This window comes from Narcine bancroftii, chromosome 1 (genome assembly GCF_036971445.1).
Source record: "Narcine bancroftii isolate sNarBan1 chromosome 1, sNarBan1.hap1, whole genome shotgun sequence".
NCBI classification, from domain to species: domain Eukaryota; kingdom Metazoa; phylum Chordata; class Chondrichthyes; order Torpediniformes; family Narcinidae; genus Narcine; species Narcine bancroftii.
In genome coordinates, this window is record NC_091469.1 from 226,930,502 (window position 1) to 226,935,809 (window position 5,308).

At 41.8% G+C, this 5,308-nt stretch overlaps 1 pseudogene; it reads right to left on the bottom strand.

Moving 5' to 3' along the window:
* Positions 1 to 1,882: 1,882 nt before the first annotated feature.
* LOC138754321 (ubiquitin carboxyl-terminal hydrolase 28 pseudogene) lies at positions 1,883 to 3,990 on the bottom strand (annotated as a pseudogene).
* Positions 3,991 to 5,308: the final 1,318 nt, after the last annotated feature.

Sequence of the window (5,308 nt, forward strand, 5' to 3'; positions counted from 1 at the left end):
ACCATAATGGAACCTTTATGTTTACCTTTACCTTTTTATCTTTGTCCATAGCTACGCTAAAACTCAGGGAGTTGTGGTCACTCTCACCAAAATGCTCCCCCACCGATAGGTCTGTCACTTGATCAGGTTAAATACCCAGTACTAGATCCAGAATGGCCTCTCCTGTAGTCAACTGGCCAAAGTACTTTGTCAGGAATCCTTCTTGGACATGCTTGGAGCAGAATGTGTCAGGTGTGACCAAGAAGGATTCCTGGCACATTCTGCTCCATCTATCCCTCTTCCAGTTAGGAGGTGCCAGTCCATATTTGGAAACTTGGCTTCCATAACAGCAACCCATTTATTTCTGCATCATTCCAACATCTGCCTACTTATCTCTTCCTTCGTCTCCTATTTGAGCGCCTATAGACAACTCCCAGTACAGTGATGATTCCCTTCCTATTTCGGACTTCCACCCTCACCAACTCAGTGAACACTTTCTCCACCATGTCCACCCTTTCTGTACCTATCATACTATCCCTGACCAGTAATGCTACTCCCCCCTCCCCCCACCCTTTTTACCTACCGTCATATCCTTTTTAAAACATCTAAACCTTGCACCTGCATCAGCCAATTTTGTTCTTGCATCAGCCATGCCTCTGTAATGACCACAATATCCTAATTCCACATGTCGATCCACTCTCTCAGTTCATCTACCTTATTGCTAACACTCTTTTGCATTGAAATAGACACATTTCCAACCCTCCAACTGACTACATTTATGGTTCCTCTCCTTCCTCACAAACCCACTGCACATTACATCATCCTTTCCACCTTCTGCCCTGTTCTCTACACTCACACTTTAGTTTCCATCCCCCTGTCTAGTTTAAACCCTCCCCAATAGCTCTAGAAAGCCTGCCAGCCAGGAAATTGGTCCCTCTCAAGTTCAGCTGCAGCCCATCCTTTTAGTACTCTTCCCTGAAGAGTTCCCAATAACCCCCAAGTATGAATCCCATGCCCTGCACTAATTCTTTAGCCACGCATTCATCTCCCATATCTTCCGATTCCTACTCTCACTGGCGAGTGGCACAGTCGGCAATCCAAGATTACCAGCCTTGAGGTCCTGCTTTTCAGTTTTCCTTCCTGTAGTTTATAAAATAATTGTAGTCATTGATAGAATAAGCAGGAAGAATCTTTTCCCCTAGGGTAAAAATGCCACATGGTAGACGACATGAGTTTAATCCGAATCAGAACTTATTGTCATGAGCAAGTCATGAAATCCGATGTTTTGAGGCAGCAACATGGTGCTAACATTCATATTATAACCATCTTTCAACATTATTATAACAAATAAAAATAATAGCGCACACATACCTTCCAGGGTGGCCATTGCAGGTTCAAAGACTGTGCAGTCTCTGATGGCCTTGAAAACCATGGGACCCAGATTGGTGTGTAGCTTTTTCTGGTTTGTATTGATGACCTCCGCTTGAGGGTGGATGATCGCGTCGATCGCATACTTCCAGATCTCAAAGTATGCTGGAGCGTCCAGGAGCTGAGGGTCAATATCCAGCCTCTCAAGGGTGAGAAATCTCTCCATGGTCCTCAAATTTTTTAAGCTGATTAAATTGCAGTGCAGCAAACAAAGACAAAACTCGAGAAGACTGTACTACAGGCTTTTTATTTAAATAAAATAGTTGGCATTTATTGCATAACAAACAAAATTGAAAGTTGCATGAAAATACAGGCACCCAGTATTTCATGTAACTAATGCCATTCCTCCACTCTCCCAGTCCCAGTATAGCAATGTAACAGTATTTGACAATTAATTACGGGATCAAAGATCACATAATTCAAAGAATCAAGTACTGTATTCAAAATTCCAGATGTCTATTGTCAGATAAAGGGGCTATTTCACTGAGACAGGTGATATGCTGTGAATGGACTCCATTAATGTTGCAAATCTGTTACACAGGTCATGGGGTGAATTTGGCCAGATTTTTGGTGGCTCCCATAAGATTCGAACCTCCACAGAACAGTCCAAAACCTTTGGGAGGAATTCAGTGAGTTTTTCCTGCAGATGAGAATCCATGTCTTCACCAAGGTAGGAACACCAATGGTTCCTCATCAATTCCACTGCAGCCAGGTCTTCTTTTGAGAGTTCATTGGTGACAAACAGATGCATGCATGAAATGACCAGATCATTCATAATGTTCAATCCTTCTGCAACATCACTCTCATTCCCACTTTCAAACAAGGGTGCTGCATGTGAATTCAGCTCCAGAAGTCACTTCCTCCTGTAGTATGCAATCAATGACTCATCAACTCTCCAATTCTTCCCGTTCTGCAAAAAATTCCTGTTACTGTGGTGTGCATGGACCAAGTAGGTAAGCGATTCATGGCATTTCCCATTTTGAAAGCACTCCAGTCCAGTCAGAAGGTAGATAGAAACTTTCCCAAATAAACTGTAGTCCTCATGTCATTCCTTGTATTCCTGCATATCCATGTCAGAGGGTCCAATAAGCTTCAGCTTTGTCTGTGCCACTTTCATTATACTTATTGACCTTTCATCGTAACTCAGGTTTTTAATCTGCAAACTGTTCCAGGAGCATCCGTTCGATTACTCGCTTGGAGGCTTTGTTCTGGAAGAAGTACACGAGGACCTGCTGAAGTCGAGGATCATTCTGGAGTGTTGGCTGGTCCTTTGCTAAATCAAACAACTGCGAGTACTCTTCATGGAACGCCTCCTTCAGGGCAGCCTCAGCGCCAACATTTTCATATGAATTTGCAGCTTTCTCAATGGCCTGGGCAGTCTGATCCTTTACCATCACAGCATGCTTGGCAGAGGCAGAGCATGTACTCTGCTGGCTGGACAAGGTCTGTTCTTTTGGAGCATCGTGCGCTTGCTCCCGAACTTGTGCCAACGGAACCAGTTCCTTCTGTGGGATTTTTTGGGCCTGCTCGTCATTCCACACTTCTAGTTCCTGCATGAAATGCCGATTGTCTTTACAAACATACTCCACAAGTTCAGGTGGAAGAGCATGGAAAGATCTCAAAATCTGTCCAGTTTCCACAAATATAATGTTTCTCAGTTACTTGTCCGAATGCCTTGAAAAATATAGGGACTTTGGTGTTAACAATACAGAGCAAGAGAGAGCGCTGCTCAGGGAGCTGAAGAAGGAATTCGTCCATCGTTATTGAATGAAGATCTACCAGGACCAATGCCTGAATAGGGCGCACAAAATCAGTGAACCAGTGCGGGCTTGAAAGGCCAACATGGCCTGTTTCCACTCTGTAAATGGTTATATGGTTATATCTGTGTCCTCTGCAATGAGTTTGGGTAAATTATCATTGATGTACATCAGGCAATATGCACTAGCATTCCGAGATCCTCCATAAGAATCTCTCTGCAGTCCTTCTCATGATGATATTAGCCAGATGTTCTTGGTGTGGTCATAAATGTAAGCCCAATAATGGACAGCTAAAGCCTGACCTTCATGCACAAGTACCACATGAAGCTGATAAGGAACCTGACACATTAATCTATCTGTGTATAGAGTGTTTAATCTGTGCGATCCTGTTCTTCAGATTTACAATATCAAGTTCCACTTCTGCCCTCCAGCGCTGCAGACAACTCTCCAGGAAGGAAAGCTCTTCCACTGTAATGTGTCAGGGTGCAGGGTGTGCAGCCATTTCCATGGGAGGCTTGGTCTGGGTGAAAGGGTGGTGTAAAGTTGCACGCTGCAGCTGGGACATGCTAGTTGGGCTCACACTTTCAGGGAGCTTACCAGTGGTCAATCCTGAGAGAATCGGCGAGGTCACATTAGCATCAGGATGTGGCTTTGGAGGCTGTGCAATTGTTGTGTCTTCAGTTGGGGGCATGCTTGATGGTTTAGTGCTGGCAAACTCCAAGACATACTCTAATATATCTGCCAGGGAGAACTGATTGGGACCAGACCCATAATTCATGTACCTCTCCAGTCATTGCTGGAGGATTGTAGGTTGTTCTTTCTTCATTTGGCATTCAATAAACTCTCTAAATTCCTGCCTTTTAAGTAGCATAGAGTTCAACCTCCATCTATACATTCTTGGTGGGATGTCCTCCAGTTCTATTGCTAATAACAGGGGTGAATGATCAGATAGTAGTCTAGCTTTATACTCAATTTTCCTAACTCTCCCTTGAATATGGACCGACAACAAAAACATATCAATCCTTGAGTATGTTTTATGCCTACTCGAATATTATGAGTATTCCTTCTTCCTTGGGTGCTGTCTCCTCCATATATCCATAAGTTTCATTTCCTGTATTGATTTAACCATAAATTTGGCTACTTTATTCTTTTTACTTGTCTTTTGTCCAGTTTTATCCAACATTGGATCCAAATTAAAGTTAAAATCCCCTCCTATCAATATATTTCCTTGTGTATCTACAATTTTCAAAAGAATATTCTGCATAAACTTTTGATCCTCCTCATTAGGTGCATATTATTGAGCAAATTCCAAAATTCTGAGTATATCTGACATTTTATCATTACATATCTCCCTGCTGGATCCATTATTTCCTCCTCTATTTTGATTGGTACATTTTTATTAATTAATATGGCTACACCTCTAGCTTTTGAATTATATGATGCTGCCGCTATGTGTCCTACCCAGTCTCTCTTTAATTTGCTATGTTCCGCTTCAGTTAGATGCATTTCCTGCACAAATGCTGTATCTATTTTTTCTTTTTTCAGTAAATTTAATAGATTCTTCCTTTTAATTTGGTTATGTATTCCATTAATGTTTATAGTCATATAGTTTAACATTGCCACCTTATATCTTGTTTATACCTAATTTCTGCTTCCTCACCAACTCCATCCCCCTTTTCTCCATTTTCATCTCTCAGTTTTCCCTTTTTAAACTCAAAGTATGACAACACATTTAAAACATAAAATACTCCAACAATTCCCACACTCAATATTACCTTAACCCCAAGTGCCCCCCCCCCTCTCAGTTGCCCCTTATCCCTTGCCGGGTAACTACAACTCCCCTTTCCATTTGGATTGTGATCCTGTTCGCAAGCGTCAACTGATTTTGTAGTGATGGTTATTCTCTCCCCCCCAACACCCCCAGAAAAAACTTTTTTTTTACACATATAACAAAGCTCTCCTTTTTTTCCCCCTTACCTCCTTCCTTCCCTTTTCTTTTCCCTCTTTAGTTCTTTACATATACATTGTTTTTACATCTTTATATATACTTTATCGCCATTCTTCATTCTTATTACATCTTTTTTTACCTTTCTATTCCAATGGTTTATTATCTTTTCTAATTTTATTCCTTGCCCACTCCAGTA